The sequence below is a fragment of the Peromyscus californicus genome, unplaced genomic scaffold, assembly GCF_007827085.1.
Source record: "Peromyscus californicus insignis strain IS unplaced genomic scaffold, ASM782708v3 Scaffold_4__1_contigs__length_199733344, whole genome shotgun sequence".
Classification (NCBI taxonomy): Eukaryota; Metazoa; Chordata; class Mammalia; order Rodentia; family Cricetidae; genus Peromyscus; species Peromyscus californicus.
Window position 1 is genome coordinate 153,772,471 of NW_026294562.1, and position 20,121 is coordinate 153,792,591.

Consider the following 20,121-nt stretch of genomic DNA (forward strand, 5'->3'; position numbering starts at 1 on the left):
AATCCAGCTACACACAACCTGACAGAACAGAAAATAGAAAGTAGTCTTGAAAACATTGGCACAGGGGACCACTTCCTAACTATAACACCAGTAGCGCAGACACTGAGAGCACAATTAATAAATGGGACCTCCTGAAACCGAGAAGCTTCTGTAAGTCAAAGGACATGGTAAATAAGACAAAAGAACAGCCTACAGAATGGGAAAATAATCTTCACCAATTCCACATAATAGATGAATCATCTCCAAAATATATACAGAATTCAAGAAACTAGATAACCATGTACCAAACAATCCAATAAAAAAAGTGGGGTATAGAGCTAAACAGAGAATTCTCAACAAAAGTATCTCAAATGGCCAAATGACATTTAAAAGAATTGCTCAACATCCTTAGTCATCAGGAAAATGCAAATCAAAATGACCCTGAGATACCATCTTACACCTGTCAGAATGGCTAGGATCAAAAACACTGAAGACAGCTTATGTTGGAGAGGATGTGGATCAAGGGAAACACTCCTCCACTGTTGGTGGGAATGCAAACTTGTACAGCCACTCTGGAAATCAGTATGGCAGTTTCTCAGAAAATTGGGAATAAGTCTTGCCAAAGAACCAGCTGTACCACTCTTGGGCATATACCCAAGGAATACTCAATCATACCACAAGGACACATCTTTAACTATGTTCATAGCATCATTATTCCTGCAAATAACCAAAACCTAAAAACAACCTAGATGCCCCTCAACTGAAGAATAAAGAAAATGTGATACATGTACACCATGGAGTACTACTCAACAGTAAAAAAAAAAAAAAATGACATCATGAAGTGTTCAGGCAAATGGATGGAACTAGAAAATAAAATCCTGAATGAGGTAACCCAGACTCAGAAGGACAAATATAGTATATACTCACTCATAAGTGGATACTTGATGTAAAGCAAAGGATAACGAGACTACAACCCAGAGCTCCAGAGAAGCCAGCTAACAAGGAGGACCCTAAGAGGGATGCATGGATCACACTGAGAAGGGGAACTAGATGAGATCTCCATGAGTAAACTGGGGATGAGGTGGGGCAATAGAGGTTAGGGAATGGGGGATAAGATCGTAATGAAATGGGATAGTTGAACTGGAACAGGAATGAAGTGGGAGAGCAATGAAAGATTGCTCTTTCATTGATACCATGATACATGGAGGCATCATAAGGATAGGAAGAAACTGGGTCCTAGGGACTTTCCCAGGACTCCACAAGAATTACTTCAATTTAGACTGCTACCATTATTGGAGAGGGTCCCTGAACTATTGTACTCCAGTAATCAAATTGGTGAATACTCTAAATGTCATCATAGAGCATTTCTCCAGTAACTGATGGAAGCATATGCAGAGATCCAGAACCAAACACAATGCCAAGTTCCCACAGTCCAGTTGAAGAGACAGAAGAATTCAATGAGTAAGGAGCACCAAGATTATGGTGGGGAAACCTACAGAGACAACCAAACCAAACTAATGGGATCTCATGAACTTTAGACCTATAGCTATGGAGCCTCCATGGGTTTGGACTTGGGCCTCTGCATAGGCAAGACAGTTGTGTAGCATGATCTGATTAAGGAGCCCCCTGGAAGTAGCATGAGGATCCATCCCTGATTCATGAGCTTGATTTTTTGGAGCCCACTACCTACAGTGGGACACCTTGCACAGCCTTCATGCAGAGGGGGAATCGGGGGGCTTGGACCTGACTCTAGTGAATGCACCAAGCTCTGCTGACACTCATGGGAGGCCTTACTTTCTTGTAGGAAAGAATATGGGATATGATGTGGGGGGGGGAGCGGTATGTGGAGGGTTGGGAGGAGGGAAGAGAGGTGGATCTGTGTTTGGAATGTAAAATGAAGTAAAAAATTCTCAATTAAAAAAATACAAATTTTAAACTTAAATATATTTGATCACACTGTTCCCCTACCTCAAAGTCCTTCCAGAGCCTCTCCTGTTCCTATCCACCTTTAAGTTCTTTTTCAAAAAACAAACAAAAACACAAAACCCTCTGAAACCAAGGAAACAAAAATTTAACTTCAGTGTGGCCATGAAAGGTGTTGAGTAGACCAATGATATATTTATTACTTAGTCATAAAGCCTTTGAGTGCAAGTTTATAATGCTTGATGTTCCTACCTATGATGGGAGTGCAATCAGAGAAAAGCACTTACCTAGAGGAATTATCATAGCTGGACTTTTCCTGTGTCCTGCCTGGGCCCTGCAGGTGGGATGAATCTCTATATCTCCTACTGGTGTCCCATAGCCACTTGATCCCATATAAACACACTGAGGCTTATATTATTTTCAAACTATATGGCCTAATGGCTCAGGCTTCTTGCTAGCTAGCTCTTACATCTTAAATTAACCCAACACTATAAATCTATACTTTGCCACATGGCTTGTTGCCTACCGGTACTTTTACATCTTCCTTCTCCTGGCAGCAGCTAGCAGCATCTCTCCTGCCTCTCCTTTCTCTTCCTGTCTATCTATAATTTCCTGCCTACCTATAACCTGACTTGCCTTAGGACAAATGACATCAGATTTGATAAGTCCTTGGAAGGTCTCCAATGACACCATGACCCTGGTGATCCAACATCCAGAATAGCTTCAGGGCGATTGGCTCAGACAATGCAACCTCACAGACTATTCCAGTCATGACTTGACCATAACTCTTAATTTTCTCAGTATCAGCATTAGATTGCCAGCACCCTCAACCAGCAGGAAGTAGTATGAGAAGCTATGCACAAATTCCCAAAACATTGTTTATAAATGTTTATTTTTATTTAAATGGGGTTGATTATAAATACAATCTCTTTCTAAAGCAAAAAAGGAGATAATATAGATATGATACAATATAAGGGTAGATTATTGAAACTACTTTTAAAAAGCAACAGCTTGTTTGAAATGTTTTACATTGCTTTAGATTTTAGTTTATTATAAATTTAATGTTAATTTTGTTATATTGTATTTATAGTTCTACTCTTGTTTAGGATATTATGTTTATGCAACTCATTGAAAATTCTAGTTTACAATTATGAAATAGACTAATAATTAGTCATCTATGATAATCACACTTATACTCATGTCAGTTAAGTTTTCTAGGTGTAGATAAATATATTTCAATTAGGTAGGTAATCTTCAAACACTTCAAAATCCTACAGAATATGGCATTTAAAATGTTTTAAGAACTTAGACTTTCTAGACAATGAGACATGATTGCTCCTGGCAGCACCAATTTACTTCAGAGATGAGGATGGGCATCGAGGACACTCCATATGGAGTTTATCTTCTTCTTGGCAAAAATAACCATTTGGGCAAGAAACTGTTCTTGCCTGGACTTCTTGACAAAATGTTGCATTGACTGGACATGCAGGAACCATAGGAAGGTGACCACTGAACTTTGCAAGTCGAGATGGTTCTTCAGGGTTCTACTTCACAGAGGAGACTGCCAGACAGTCTACAGGACACAGAGAGAAGCAACTGAGAGACTCTAGACCTATAGGCTGAAGATGGATGCCCCAACATTAGTGAGGAACTTTGAGTGACTGTCCAGGTAGCCAGCTGTCTCTGTCATTCCAGATTTTCATAAGTTGCTTACAATGTTCTTCCTGTTTATATAGGTAATATTATATCCTTCTAAGGTCTTTGATGTAGTTGAAGACTAGATAGTTATAGTTATAATTTTCCTTGGTTATAATAAAGGATAAATTTGATATGAATCTTTAGACTCACAAATATAGGATAAATAGAATATTTTCTTTAATTTTGCTGAATACAAATAGACTAGATATTATAAATATAATTCTTGCTTGATAACTGTTTTTTATATGTGATTTTACTATGTTAAAATTAAAACCTTCCTTTTTGATTAGACAGAAAAGAGGAAGTGCTGTGGGATGTCATTTTGCTTGCTTTAAATGTGTTGGTCTGATTGGTGGATAAATAAAATGCTGACTGACCAGTAGCCAGGTAGGAAGTATAGATGGGGTAAACAGACAAGGACTTCTTCATCACTTGGTCTGTGCCTATTCTAATTTTTATTTTCTACATAACTTAAATCAACCAGCACTATAAATCTACATATATAAATTCATTTCTAAAAAAGAGAATACTAAGTCCTAACACAAACTAAACATGAAATTGTAAAATCATTCCCATCTTGAATTTCTGATACTCTATGAGATGTTTCCTTGTTTTTTTTAAAGTATGTACTGTATTATATTAAAAAGAGAAACTGAATGATTCCTTTCCTTTCTCTTGATGTGTTACTTTCACAGTTTCAAAAAATGGTGAAGAAAAAAGGGATGCAGAGATGTGCTTGTGTTACTCTTCATGTTAAGAGTTGATGTCATTCAGTAAGCTGCTGGCTATACTATATCACATTTACCATCTTTGGGTATCATGTTCCTGTTCCCAGTTTCTTCAGAGTGTTCATCCTGAGAAGACATTCATTTTTGCCCATGTTATTTTTTTTGAAACTTTTGAAACTATTAAATGGGTTTCTTTCTTCATTTTATTTATATATTATGCTATATTTATTAACATTTTTATGTTGAAGGATCAATGCATTCTTTGAAAAAAATTATTCATTGTGTATACTTTTATCTATTTTTTAAATCCTAATCATACCTGTTGTTACTTTATTTTCAATTTCACAAGTGTAAACAATTCATTGTGAGCACATTCACTATTACTCTCTGTCATCCCCGTGCTTCTGCGGATCTCTTTCTTCAACCAGTCTCTCTCCTTATTTGGTGTCATATTTTTATAATTCATTGATCATACAATCTTTATGTCTTTGCATGTTTTCTGCTGCTTCTTTGGTTGTTCATTTCTAATTGTATTTGATGTTATAAGACAGGAATCATTTAAATTTGTTGGCCTTTATGAAGACTGTTTTATGAGCTAAAATATTTTAGAGGCATATAATGGTTTGTGTACTGCTGAGAAGGATATGTGCTCCAGAGTTGTTGGATGGAGTGCTAGGCACTTGTATATTAAGTCTTTTAGCTAAAGTGGTTTATCTTTGAAGTTTCCTTGTCAATTTATGTTATGAATAATTCATTAATAAATGTTGGAATCATTTGTAATAGCACTTGGTGTAATCCCAGTGTTCTAGAAGCAAAGACAGGTAGATTTCCATTAGTTCAAGGCCAGCATGGCCTACATAGTGAGTGTCAAGCTAGCCAGGTCTACACAGTGACATTTTGTTTTGATAAAACAAATAAAGAAGCGAAAAGAAGTTGTATGTTAAGCCACAATTATGCAGTTGAATTTACTGGCATGTGAATACATACAGACACACATGCACACACACACATACACATACATACACAAGTATATGTAGATATTACTTCTGAGAAGGCCAAACAAATACCATGACAGGTTTCTAATAGCTCAGTTAAAAACTACGCCTCAGTTCCTACACTTACTAAGCCTGGGACAAACCCCTCCTCCCACAGGTAATATCAAAATAAGGATGAAGTCTGGGACTTGTGCATACTTGCCCAAGAATTGAAAAGCTATAGACTTAGCCCACTCTTGCTAGTACTAACCAATTAGAAATGAACTTATATGATTGTCACTTGCATACACCAATCCTAAATAGAATGTTCTCACTGCCTTAGGAATTCCTTCAGCTGTGTATAAAAGAAGCCTGGGAGCTTCTCTCAGGGTCACCATTTTGCGTTTTTGTAGGCTGTGCAGCCCCAGTACACTGATATTTTTCCTCTTGAGATAGAAAAAAATGATCTTGTTGATTGCATCCATGCATGGTGCTCTTTTGTGGGACTTCTCGCAGACCCTACTACTTCTTGATGAATGATCCATTTAGTAGGATGCATCATTATTACTTCTGTTTTTGAACTTTATTGTTCCAAATAGGAGCACAGATACTCTCATTCTTTCAATTTCCATTCATTTAGAATATTATTTTCACCCCTTTGCTTTCATTCTATATATGTTCTTGTCAGTAGAAATGTGTTGCTTTCAGACAGTGAACAGCTGGATGCTTTGTCACCAAGTCAAGCAGAGTTAAAACAATTTACATTGAAGGTTACTATTGAGAGATATGTGTTAATCCTACAATTTGGAGGGTTCCTGAGCCAACCCAATTAAATACTTTCTTTATGATAGTTGCTGTGGTCATGCTGTTTTTCACAGCAATAGAAACCCTAACTAAGAGAGAAGTTGGTACCAGGGACTTGGGCACAGCTGTGGTAGGCTGGACCATGTCTTTGTTGGAAGGAATTTAGGTTTTGGTACTTTGGGTTAGAAAAACAGTGGAATGCATTAAGCACTGCTCAATGGGCCATACTACTAGGAACATGAAACACAGTGGTGCTAAGAATTATTTGAACTATTGGGGGCTCACTTAAAAGGATTCAGAGGGAAAGAATTTAAGTAAGTTGCCCAGAGACCATTCTTGTGATATTTTGGTGACGAAGGTGGCTACCTTTTGCAATTGTCCAAAGAGTCTACCTGAGACTAAAGTGAAAAGGTTTGAATTAATTCCATTGTCAGAGGAAACCTTAAAAGAGCCTAATATTGACTCTGTAGAATAGTTATTAGTTATAATTCTAGTGAAGATTTATAATGAAAAGGAGCATGCTAAGCAGAATTAATTACCAAATGTAAAATTTAAGGAGTAAAGGAACAGCAAAAAGTGGAGTGGAAATAAGTACTGTGCTCAAGGATATGAACAGATTAGAAATGCAACAGAGTAGCAACTTTAAGACAAGATCCGATCCAGCTAAGTTTCCAACTTGTGGAAAGAAACTAAAGAAAAGCTTAGTGCCAGATGTGATGGGGCACACCATTAATCCCAGCACTGGGAAAGAGAGCTTGGAAATAGCTCTGAGTTTGAGGCCAATCTGGTCAACAGAGGAGGTTGCAGAGCAGCCAAGCTTCAGCAGCAAAGGACAGAAAGCAGGGGAAGACATAATTGAATTAGGGGCCATGGTCCATGACAAGCAAGTAGCAGAACTTTGCAGCTTTGGTCTTGTGGTTCTGGCTTTAGAATTAAGGACTAAAGAAATGGGTTATTGAATTTGTCTCCATGCCTAAGGAGAACCACTGGGGCCAGGAATGTGAAAGGGGTGTCTGTGAATGGAGGTCTAGTAGGAGGCCATTTTATGAAGCTGTGAAATTGAAGCCTAAATTTCCTTGGAGAACCCAAGATGTTAGCGATGCCAGGTTGTGGAATACTTGCCACAGAGAGCTGGTAGCAATGAGTGGAACCAGCCCAAGAGAAAGTAGTGTGTTGTAGTCAACAAAGCTGAACAGAGTTCGAAATCTGAACTTCATTTTGATATCAGATATGGAGATAAGAGTTTGGAATTTGCCCACTTGTCTTTCAGTCTTGCTTTGGTCCAATATTTCCTCACTATGCTCCCTTCCCTGCATTTAGGAATGGTAATCATGTACCATTATATATTGGAAATATGTGATCTGTTTTTTGATATTGCTTTTACAGGTGAATATACTTAAGAGGTTGCATTAATCTCAGAGGAATCTTTGAACTTCAAACTTTTAAACATTGTTGGGACTGTGATAGACTATGGTTTTTAGGAAGTTGGACTAAATGAAATTTGCATTACAATATTGTTACAACCTTATGGGGGCCAGGGAGTGGAATGTGGTTAGTTTGAAAGTAAATGGGACCCGCTATCACTGCTAGGAGATGTAGCTTTGTTGGAATGGGTATGGCCTTATAGAAGAAAATGTGTCACTGTTGGGAGGGCTTTGACATTTCTTATGCTCAGGATACCACTGAATATGTCAATTGACTTCCTGTTGCCTACAAGATATAGCACTCCCTGTTCCAGTGCTATGTCTTCCTGCATGTTGCCCTGCTCACCTCCATGATGACAATAGGCTGAATATCTGCAACCGAAAGCAAGCCACCCCAAGTAAATGTTTTCTTTATAAGAGTTTCTGTGGTCATGGTGTCTTTTTCACAGCAATAAAAACCAACCTAAGACACAGGCCAAAGACTGTCCTTCAAAAGGAAAATAATTGCTGCATATGATGGTAGAGCCGTGCTCCACAATCCAATAGGTCCATATTCCTTCATACAGAGATGTGATAGGCCTATAACAGGAAAACCCCAGCACCTGGGACCAATTTCTTTCTGACTTAGCATTGCTATTTCTGTGAAGAGACACTATTGCTACAGCAACTCTTATAAAGGAAAATGATTAATTGAGGTTGGCTTACAGTTTCAGAGATTTAGTGCATTATCATCATGTCATAACAAGGCAGCATATAGACAGACATGGTGCTAGAGAAGTAGCTGAGAGCTCTACATCTTGATCCACAGACAATAGGAAGTAAACTGTCTACAACACTGAGCATAGCTTAAACAAAGGAGACCTCAAGGTCCATCCCTACAGTGACAAACTTACTCCCACAAGGCCATACCTACTCCAACAGAGACATATCTCCTAATAGTGTCACTCCTTATGGGGTCCATTTTCTTATAAGCCAAAACATTCCGTTCCCTGGCCCCCATAGGCTTGTAGAAATATCAAAATGTGAAATGCATTCAGTCCAAATTCAAAAGTCCCCATAGTCTATATCAGTCTCAAACTTATTAAAAGTCTAAAGTTCAAAGTCTCTTCAGAGATTCCTGCAACCTCTTAACTGTAATCCCTTATAAAATCAAAATTCAAAAGCAGATCACATACTTCCAACATATAATGACACAGGATATACATTACGTTTCCAAAAAGTATGGAAGAGAGCATTGTAAGGAAATACTGGACCAAAGCAGAACCAACTAGGCAAACCCCAAACTGTATTTCCACATCTGATGTCAAAACACTCTTCAAATCTCCACCTATTTTCAACTTTGTTGACTGCAACACACTTCTCTGTAGATGTAACCAACGGTCTTATAAAATAAGAAACACAGAGCCAATTCAGAGAAGAAAGCCAAGAGGTCAAAGCTAAAAGCCTCACCCTTCCTGAATCAGGGATCCTCTCCAGCCAAGAGAGCTCTCCGAAAAAGACCTACTTCCTGTGTGTATGTCTTTAAAGTCTTCCTGTTCTGCCTTCTCATTGGTCGTAAACCCAAACATGTGACTGCCTCGTCACTGCCTGAATGTACCGCCCTCCAGGTCCTTAAAGGCGTGCGCCACCGCTGCCACATACTTGCTATGGCTCTAATAGCGCTGACCCCCAGACAACTTTATTTATTAACATACAATTAAAATCACATTTCAGTACAAGTAAAATACCACCACATTTCCCCTTTACTATTTTAATAAAAAGGAAAAAAATGAAAAACGTTATAACTAACAAAAGAAAAACTATATACAAAAGTACAATGACTATATACAGTATATACAAGTAATAAATGTCTAAACAATGTCTAGTACATTTGTATTTGACAAATTCAGAGAAAATAATTACATTATCTATCCTATTTTGTTAATTCCAAAATGTATCTAATTCACTTTCTATCCTAATTAATCTTCAACTATAACTAACTAACCTTCAACTATAACTAACTAATCTTCAACTCCCTCAGAGACCCAAGAAGGAAATAATATTACCTAACAAAAATAAAAACAGAAAGTGCATGCAAGCAACTTCCAAAAAATTTGTGAGTTGACAGAAACAGCCAGCTGCCTGGACAGTCACCTGAGGTTTCTCCGCAATGCTGGGGCATCATCTTCAACCTATAGGCTTAGCATATCTGACAGACTCATTTGTGAAGTAGGATGTACACCAGGTCAACAGTTCAACCTCATATTGGGTGAGAGCAGTCCATGTACCAGAAACACCTGAATTCCACTAGTGTCATGTCATGATTCAGGATTTTAAATTCGGGAAATTGTTGATGGTTTTTTAATTCAACTGTCCATTCTTCTTGGCTGTGTATATATGGCTTCATCTCAGCATCCTGTTCTTCTCCACATCCCTCTATCAAATGCCAGTCTACTATTGAGAGGCATGAGCTTAGTTACTCTTCAAGAATAACTGTTTCAGCTGCTGTTCCATTGCACATCAGAAGCCATCGGCCCATTGCCTATTCAGCTGCCTTCAAAGAAAAGGGCACTGTACCTTTTCCGAATTGTGAAGGCCATTTCAGGGATGGTGCCATATTGTCCTGGCCTCAGAAGATGCCTTTTGATAAAGCCATAACCACACTTGTTTTGGCAAGAATCAGTAGTTTTTTGTTTCATGTCCTGTCTGTCCATTTTGTCAGCAGTTGATTCGAGGATACTTTGTTGTCCAGTGGCTAACTTTTGCCACAATGAAAGTTAACTCCATATGCAGTTTCTTCAATGCCCATATTTTCTCTGAAGTAGATTGGTACTGCCAGGAACCGACATGTCTCATAGTCATAACAAAAAAGAAAAATTTTCTAAGTTATTAAAACATTTTAAATACCATATTCTTTAGATCTCTGAAGGGTTTGAAGATGACCTGTCTAAAATATATCTGCTCAATTTTTAAAACATATCTAATATGACTACAAGTTCTATTGTAATGTCTAAGTACTAACTTTCATTTCTTTATATCCTAATAGTTGGTAATAATAACATTCAAGGATCAGAAATTTGCATTGTTAAATGAACGGTATAAGTACAATTAGAAATATACATATAGCATTTTCTAACAATATAAATTTCAGTATATATATAATTTGTATACAATATAAACAATCCAATCCAATGTAAAGTATTTAAAACTAGTAATTGTCTTTTTCTTCTTTTCTTTCTTTCTCTTTTTTTTTTAAACAAGAACCTTAAATCTAATCTCCTTTGCTTAGCCTTTTTCCTAACCCTTGACAACAACTTGTAACCAACCCCCTAAACAATGAAAATTATCCCAGACCCAAAACCCATTAAAAAGACCAAAAAATCACCTGCCCCACACCACCTCTTTCGGAATGTGGGCATTGTATTCTTAAAATTGCTTCCTGCTGGGTATGGGCGAAGTTATCTTTATCCTGAAAGAAAAATTTTAGGTTAATTGTCAAATTCTAGGAAAGGTAACTATGTCCTTCATTATCCAGTCTGTGTATAATGCCAAAGTTCAGGGTTTATCTCAAGTCTTTATTCAAGTAGTCTTTGAGACTGGATCATCTCAGCTAGTCATCTCAAAATTGCTCTGAGCACCTTGTAGTTCAAAGCTGATCTGTAGATGATGCTTGTCAGCTTAATGATGTTATTATTGTCCACGTGGAATTGTTGTTGTTGTGGGGCCCCAAATTCTTCCTGGAGACTTCAGTTGATGTTAGGCCTGGCCGTGATTTCCTGCAGAAAACTGATAAGAGACTCGAACACAAAGACATATATATGCAGCTAATTGAAGCCTTTTTTCTAGAATTAATTAGTACTCTATATGACCATTCATATCTTAAAGTTTAAAATGTATATATAACTATATATCTATATATATATTAATCTTGTAAATTTTGATATAAAATTTATACTTTAAGAAAAGTTTTAAAGAATCAGAATACAATCAAAGAGTTGAGATTAGTAATAGAATAGTCCCTTACTTAATTTGGCTTTTCTCCTGTCCCATAGCAGAAGATGCCTCTTTTATTCTGGCATGATACAGGGGGTTTGCATTTTACTTTTAACAACATGCTTGAGTTTAAAGAAGGAGAGAGCCATTCTCCAACTCTAAAGTCAGCTTTAAATTTTAATTGAACTGGGACTATTAGAAGACCAATAGTGTTAAATTTTTAGAGAAAAGCAGAAACAAACATTTAGGAAGATATAAAATTTTTTAGATAATATATACCCATACGCTGCTTCACTCTGTTTCCTGGGATAGATGATTTGTCCCTTTTCTTCAGTTGTCTCATTTGTTCAGTGTTCTTCAGATTCCTTAACCTTCATTCTCCTAAAAGACAAAAACAAAAACCTTTCCTCAAGACTAATTTTGGGGATGTTCCTTTTTGGCTTGTTATTATCTGATTAAATGAAAAGACATGTGTTACTGGTAAGTTAGTTTAATTTGGATGTTCATGCTGGTTGATGAACTATCACCTCCTCTAATTAAGAGGTTTCTCTTGTTCAAATCGAACCTTTATCAATTTTGATGGTACCCACAACTTATCTTCTCCTGTAGAAACAAAAGCAAAACCTCGTCCCCAACGTAACACATACCCTGGTTTCCATTCTGAGGTCAGCACATCCTTAAAGTATATAGGCTGATTTAATTCTGTAGTTTTTTCTATTATCCAATGTCTCTCTGCAGCTGTGGTTCCTTTCTCATTGGCATTAAGAAAATTCAAAGTTAATAGAGCATTATGAAGTCTGTTTCTGGGGGTTTTTGTTACCCCTTTCTGTTTATTTAGCATATCCTTTAGAGTTCTGTTTGATCTTTCTATAACTGCTTGACCTGTAGGATTATGTGGTATGCCTGTAATATGCTTTATATTGTTATAAGCAAAAAACTCTTTCATTTTAACAGAGACATATGATGGAGCATTATCAGTTTTGATTTGTGCAGGTATACCCATGATGGCCATAACTTCTAGCAAATGTGTAATTACAGAATCAGCTTTTTCAGAACTCAAAGTAGTTGCCCACTGAAATCCTGAATAAGTATCGATAGTGTGGTGTACATATTTCAGTTTTCCAAGTTCTGCAAAGTGAAACACGTCCATCTGCCAGATTTCATTCCTTTGAGTACCTTTTGGGTTACATCCAGCTGGTAATGGCGTTTGATTGTAGAAGGAACAAGTAGGACATTTCTTTATTATTTCTTTGGCTTGTTGCCAGGTTATGGAAAAATCCTTTTTTAAACCTTTACTATTGACATGATATTTTTTATGAAATTCTGAGGCCTCCAGCACATTTCCTATCAATAATTTATCAATCTCATCATTGCCTTGTGCAAGAGGGCCTGGCAGACCAGTATGGGATCGAATGTGAGTTATAAAGGATGACTCCTTTTTCTGATTGTATCGTGTAATTGAATAAATAGTGAAGTTAATTCTGAAGCATCGTGGATAAATTCTGCAGTCTCAATATGTAATACTACTCTTTCAGCATACTGAGAGTCAGTTACTATGTTGAGAGGTTCTGAAAAATCCATTAATACCAACAGAATAGCATACAATTCTGATTTTTGAACTGAATTATAAGGACTTTGAACCACTTTACTTAAATTTTCTGATTTGTAACCTGCCTTTCCTTGTTTGTTGGCATCTGTATAAAATGTACCAACTCCAGATATGGGTTTTTCCTGTACAATTCGAGGCAAGATCCAATCAGCTCTCTTTATAAGATCAATTCTATCGCTTTTGGGATATTTGCTGTTAATTTCTCCCAAATAATTACTGCAAGCTCTTTGCCAAGGTTCATTTTCTGTTCATAATTTTTCAATGTCCTCCTTAGTTAAAGGTACGACAATTTCTGCTGGATCTATTCCTGCTAATTGACGAAGTCTCAATTTTCCTTTCCAAATCAAGTCAGAGATTTTTCCACATAAGTTTTTAAATTTTTATTTGGTTTATTTGGTAAAAAATATCCATTCTAATATAATATCTTCCCTCTGCATTAATATTCCTGTAGGAGAATGTCTAGAAGGTAAAATAACCAAAATGCAATCCAGCTTTGGATCAATACGATCCACGTGTCCTTCATGTACTTACTTTTCTACCAAGGCCAATTCTTTCTCAGCTTCAGGTGATAATTCTCTTGGACTATTTAAGTCCTTGTCACCTTCTAAGGTTTTGAACAAATTATGCAGTTCATCATTTTTTACACCAACAATAGTTCGTAGATGAGAAATATCTCCAAATAATCTTTGAAAGTCATTAAGCGTCTGTAGTCTATCCTAATTTGCACCTTTTGGGGTCTAATTTTTTGTAGCTCTATTTTATATCCTAAATAATTAATAGAATCTCCTCTTTGTATCTTTTCAGGAGCCATTTGTAATCCCCAGCAAGGCAAAATTTTCTTTACTTCTTCAAACATTCTTTCTAAAGTATCTGCATTTGAGTCAGCTAGTAAATTATCATCCATATAATGATAAATTATAGATTTAGGAAATTTTTTACGTATCACTTCCAATGGTTGTTGTACAAAATATTGGCACAGAGTTGGGCTATTCAACATTCCCTGTGGGAGGACCCTCCATTGAAATCTTTTAACCGGTTGAGAATTATTATAAGTAGGCACTGTGAAAGCAAATCTTTCTCTGTGTTTTTCTTGTAAGGGTATTGAAAAGAAACAGTCTTTTAAATCAATAACTATGAGAGGCCATCCTTTTGGTAACAGAGTAGGCAAAGGAATTCCAGATTGTAGAGAGCCCATTGGCTGAATTACTTTGTTAATTGCTCTAAGGTCTGTTACCATTCTCCATTTACCAGATTTCTTCTTAATAACAAATACAGGAGAATTCCAAGGGCTGGTTGATTCCTCAATATGCTGAGCATTTAACTGTTCTTCTACCAGCTCTTCTAAAGCCTGGAGATTCTCTGTTGTTAAAGGTCATTGCTGGACCCATACATGCTTGTCTGTCAACCATTTTAAAGGTAGAGCTGTTGTTGTTTTTGGAAGATCATCAGTTGTTGTGCCCTGTTCTTGTATAATATGGATGGCTGGTGACCACTCAGAATAATGCCTTCTAATATTTCTCCCAGAAACATGTGCTAGTTTATGATTTGTTTCTGAGATTGGAGGGATGTTAATCTGAGTATTCCATTGTTGTAAGAATTCTCGACCCCACAGGTTCATAGCTATGTTAGCTACATATGGTTTCAATTTTCCTCTCTGTCCTTCTGGACCTATACATTCGAGCCATCTTTCACTCTGTTTCACCTGAGATAATGTCCCAATACCTAACAGTTGAACGTTTACCTCCTGAAGAGGCCAAGTTGGATGCCAAAATTCTGGTGCAATTATGGTAATGTACGCACCTGTGTCTACCAGACCAGACAACAAAACACCATTTATTTTTATTGATAATTTTGGTCTTTGTTCATTAATAGAAGTTTGCCAAAAAATTTTCTTTATGTCTTCTCCTGAATTTTCTATTCTCTCTGTTTCATCATCCTGACCAGCATGACTTATTCCAATAGGCATTTGGTTGTTTAATTGTTCTGAGTAAGGGTTTCCTCTATGACTGCAGGAAAGGCTTGAACTGGTTTGCTATGGGGGCCTGCATGAGGCCCCTCTGGGAGTTTCCTGAAGACTGAGGCAAAGGATTACCCTGTCTGTCCCTTGTTGATCTACATTCGTTGGTCCAGTGTTTTCCCTTACCATACCTTCTGCATACTCCAGAAGGAAGGGGCATTCTGTTGCCATTGTTCCTTGAAGAAACATTGTTTCTAGGAATGACCTGTTTACAGTCCCTTTTCAAATGTCCTTGCTTTCCACATCCAAAACATCTAACATTCCTCAAACCTTTTGAAAATGCTTCTCATACCCACGTATCATCATGCTCATGAGCTTCAACATTAACTGTGTCTCTAATCCAATCTTCCAAAGGTGCAGATCTTGCCTTTAACGGCCTGATTATTGTTTTGCATGCTGCATTCGCATTCTCAAAGGCCAAAGTTTCAATTATTATCTTACTAGCTTCTGAATCCAGGACCATTCTCTTTACTGCTGAAGCCAGTCTTTGTAAAAAATCTGTGAAAGATTCTTTTGGGCCTTGTACAACCTTTGTAAATGACTCAGTTTTTTTTCCTGTTTCCTCAACTTTGTCCCATGCATTCAAGGCTGCTGTTCAACATAAAATTAGGGTTTGGACATCATATAAACATTGTGCTTGTGCTGAAGCATATTGACCTTCTCCAATAAGCTGATCCTGGCAGACTTGTATTCCTTTATCCCTCCACTGTTTTTTTCTATGTTTTTAGCTTCATCCTTGAACCAAGTTAGCCAATGAAGCCTTTGACTGGGTTCAAGAACAGCTTGTGCCAGCTCCCGCCAGTCCTGTGGTACAATCCTATTATATGTTGACCAAGAGTTTAACATTTGCTTTACATATGGGGAATGCATGCCATAAGATACTATTGCCTCCTTAAACCTTCATAAATCTAACATTTCAATTGGAGCCCAAATATTTTGTGTAGTCATTTGATCAGGCAACTGCTGTACGGTTACTGGACAAACTAAGGGTGACTGTGTGAAAACAGGCTTTCTTTCTGTAACCCTATGATCCAATCTTGAAGCAACTTCACTGTTAGTTTCTTCTGTCTGAGTTTTTACAGGTTTATCAAGTTTTTCTAAAGCTGTCACCCTGGCACTTAAATTGACTATCTTTTTAAATAGTAAAATGAGAATAAGCATAGTAATAAAATGCATAATTTGATCAACATTAATCTTCTCATATAGCTGTTCCATTGTCAGACTGTCTAAAATTGCAAACAAAGCCCAATTTTCTTCCAATGAACACAGAAAACCCATTTTTTATAATGTGGAAAAAAATTTCTCTTTTAAATAGTTTCCTTTAAGATATCTGATATGTTAAGTGACTTACCAAGTCCTTGTAGAACAGTACCAATCCGAGGGAATTTCAAAACAGCCACCTAGTGTCCAAGGTGTGAATCCAGAGAGAGAGAGAAAAGAGAGAGAGAGAGAGAGAGAGAGAGAGAGAGAGAGAGAGAGAGAAAGAGAGAGAGAGAGAGAGAACACGCAAGAACCGTGGCTGCAAGTTCTGCCTAAGAGCTTGAATCCAGCCATGTGTTCCCGCTTGAGCCTAGTCAAGCCTTGGCTCTGGCTATCTTAAGCTCCAACCACGTGCGTTGGCTTTACAGGCAGGTCCCTGTTTGGCAGGGCAGGCCTGAGTTGTTTGTAGCACCAGCTTTAAGCAAGTAGCTCAAGGTTAGTCTGGCCTGAGGCCAAGCCGACCTGGGCCCGGGCTAGGGAGCCAGCTGCCCTGGCGGGAAACAGGACCTGCAGGCCACCCTGGCGGGAAACCAGACCTGCCGCCAAGCCAAGTTAAGCAGTTTTTAATGGATTCTTGTCACGTTGGGCGCCAAATGTAGATGTAACCAACGGTCTTGCGCCACCGCTGCCACGTACTTGCTATGGCTCTAATAGCTCTGACCCACAGACACCTTTATTTATTAACATACAATTAAAATCACATTTCAGTACAAGTAAAATACCACCACACTTCTCTCTCTTGGGTTAGTTCTACTCCCTGTTAGCCACTCCCCTCAGCAGATATCCCACAGCTCTGGAATCTCCAACATCTTGTCATCTTGAAAGCAATCCAGGATTTACCTACACAACTTTCTACAATGCTTTCTATCCTCAGCTCAGGGAAGTCACTGATGCATGGCTGGCCTCAGCAACTTACCTTAGTAGCAGAGGGAGATTCCATCAACCCTTTCTTCTATCCCTCAGTCTCTCAAGACAGAATCATGTGGCCAAAGCAGCCAAGTTCCACTGATGGTTGTGACTGGAATATGTAACTCCTCTCATTCATTTACATCTTCACAAGCTTTCTGTTTTCTATGGTTTCCTTCACTTATGCAAATGGCTCTCCTGGAACTTGCCATGTAGACCTGGCTGGCTTTGAACTCAGAGATCTCTCAGTTACATCTTTACTAGCTTTTTCTTTTTAATGGTTTCCTTCACTGGATGAGCTTGGCTGTCCTGGAACTTGTTCTGTAGACCAGGATGACCTCAAATAAAGAGATACACATGCCTTTGCTACCAGAGGGCTGGTATTAAAGGCATGTGCCAACACACTCAGCTTTGAGCTTTTCTTTAATCCATTTTTAGAAGTTGGAAGCCTAGCTGGGTGTGATCTTGCCCTGATATCACCATTCCTTTTATTCCATTTCTAAATCTCTTTATCTCCTTGAACACAGGACTCAGCTCCATTATATTTCCCGGTGCTCCTTTTATCCTCAAATTGTATATTTTGTATTTTCCTTTCTCAGCTTGCTCCTTTTCAATATAAATCTTTGTTAGATTTAACACTACTAACCACATACCAGAGTCACTACTAAGCTGTTTGGAGATTTACTCTGCCAGCAGAATTAATCCAAATCCCTTCACTTTCACCTCAAGCAGACTCTTCAGACAAAGGCAAAAAGAAGCCAGATTCTTCACCAAAATATCACAAGAACAATCTCTCAGCAACATATTAATATTCTTCTCCTCTGAAACATCTTTAGCCAGGCCCTAGTCTTCTCTTCCTCAGTCAAATCATCATATGTAACACTCCATGAGGCCATAGTTGGATGTTTGGCAACAGACAGTATTGTAATAGGAGAAGAAAGTATACACATTTGGGCAACTTCTTCATGTAGCGTGCTTGTGCCTTTAGGACTTGCTCAGGCCCAGTCTCATATATACTACTTCCATTTGATAACAAAATATGGTTAATCACATCCTACTTTATGACTCAGTGGGTATAATAGCACCCAGCTCATGGATCAGCAGTTCAGGTCTTATGGTATCTTGGGTGTCCCACTGTCAATCATGCAGTTTCCATTAAAACCCAATACCAAGCTGTGGTAGTTTGAATGTAATTGGCTCCCATAATGTCATAGGGAGTTGCACTATTAGGAGGTATGGCATTGTTGGTGAGGGTTTGGCATTGTTGGAGGAAGTGTATCACTGTGGGGATGAGCTTTGAGATTTCCAATGCTAAGAATACTGTCTGATGTGTCACTTGACTTCCTGTTGCCTGCAAAATGTAGGGTTTTCCACTACTCCAGCATTATGTCTGCCTGCATACTGCCATGCTTCCCATCATGATGATAATGGACCAACCCTTTAAACTGTAAATGAGCCATACCAATTAAATGTTTTCTTCCTAAGAGTTGCTGTGGTCATGGTGTCTCCTCAAAGCAATAAAAATCCTTAACTATGACAGAAGTTGGTACCAGGAAATGGGATATTGCTGTGATGTGCCTGATCAAGTATTTGTTTGGAGAACTTTGGATCTTGGTCCCTTGAGTTATGAAAGCAGTACAATGATTTAAGCACAGCTTACTGAGCCATAATAGTAGAAACATGAAAGACAGCAGTGCTAGAGTTAATTGAACTGTTTGAAGCTCACTCAAAATGTTTCAGTGACAAAATATTAGTAGGTTGCCTTTGCCCTTGTTGAAAGAGTCTGCCTGAGGATAAATGGAAGCAGTTTAGATTAATTTCATTGGCAGAAGAAATCTCAAAACACCCTTATAGACTCTGTAGTTTGGACATTAGTGATAACTCTAACGAAGATTTATAATGAGAAGGCGTGAGCTGAGCAGTGTAAATTACAAAAAGTAAATTTTGAGGAGAAAAAGAGCATGAGAAATTGGAATGGTGCTGTATTTTGTGTTCAAAAACATAGATTAAGAAATGAAATAAAGGGAGTGATGGGCTTAAGGCAAGATCCCATCAAGCTGAGTTTCCAACATATGAATTAAAGAAAATTTAATGACAGCACTGGGAAACAAAGGCTGTCAGATCACTGAGTTGAAGTCAGACTGATCTACAGAGCAAGTTTCATGGCATCCAAGCTTAAGCAGTGAAAGACAGAAGGCTGATGAAGATGTAATTGAATGAGGGGACCATTTTCCAGCTCCAGTAAGCAGCAGAACTTGGCAGCTTGGAACATGTGGTACAGTCTTTAGAGTTAAAAATATAAGAAACAAATTATGGAGTTTGCCTGCATGCCTAAAGAAAGCCACTGAAGTCAGGCATATGTCAGGGGAATCCCTGAATGGAGGCCTAATAGGTAGGCCATTGTGTGAAAGTGTGAAGTTAAAGTCTGAATTATGCTGGAGACCCCATGATGTGAGAGATGCCAGAGTCTTGGGATATCTGCTGAGGATAGCGGCTAACAAGGTGTAGAATCAGTCTAAGGGTAAGAAGTGTGTTGCAGGCAACAAAAATGAACATAGTTGGAAATCTGAATTGCATTTGGACATCAGTCATGGAGGTGCAGAGGCTGGAGTTTCCCCAGCTGATTTTCAGTATTGTTTTGGTACAATATTTCTTTACTATGCTCCTTTCCTTGTGTTTTTTAATGGTAATGTATATCATGTGACATTATATATTGGAACTATGTGATCTGGTTTTTTATTTTTATTTTACAAGGACTTAAGATGTTACATGAATCTCATAAGAGACTTCGAACTTTTAAACATTGTTGGGACTATGGTAGACTGTG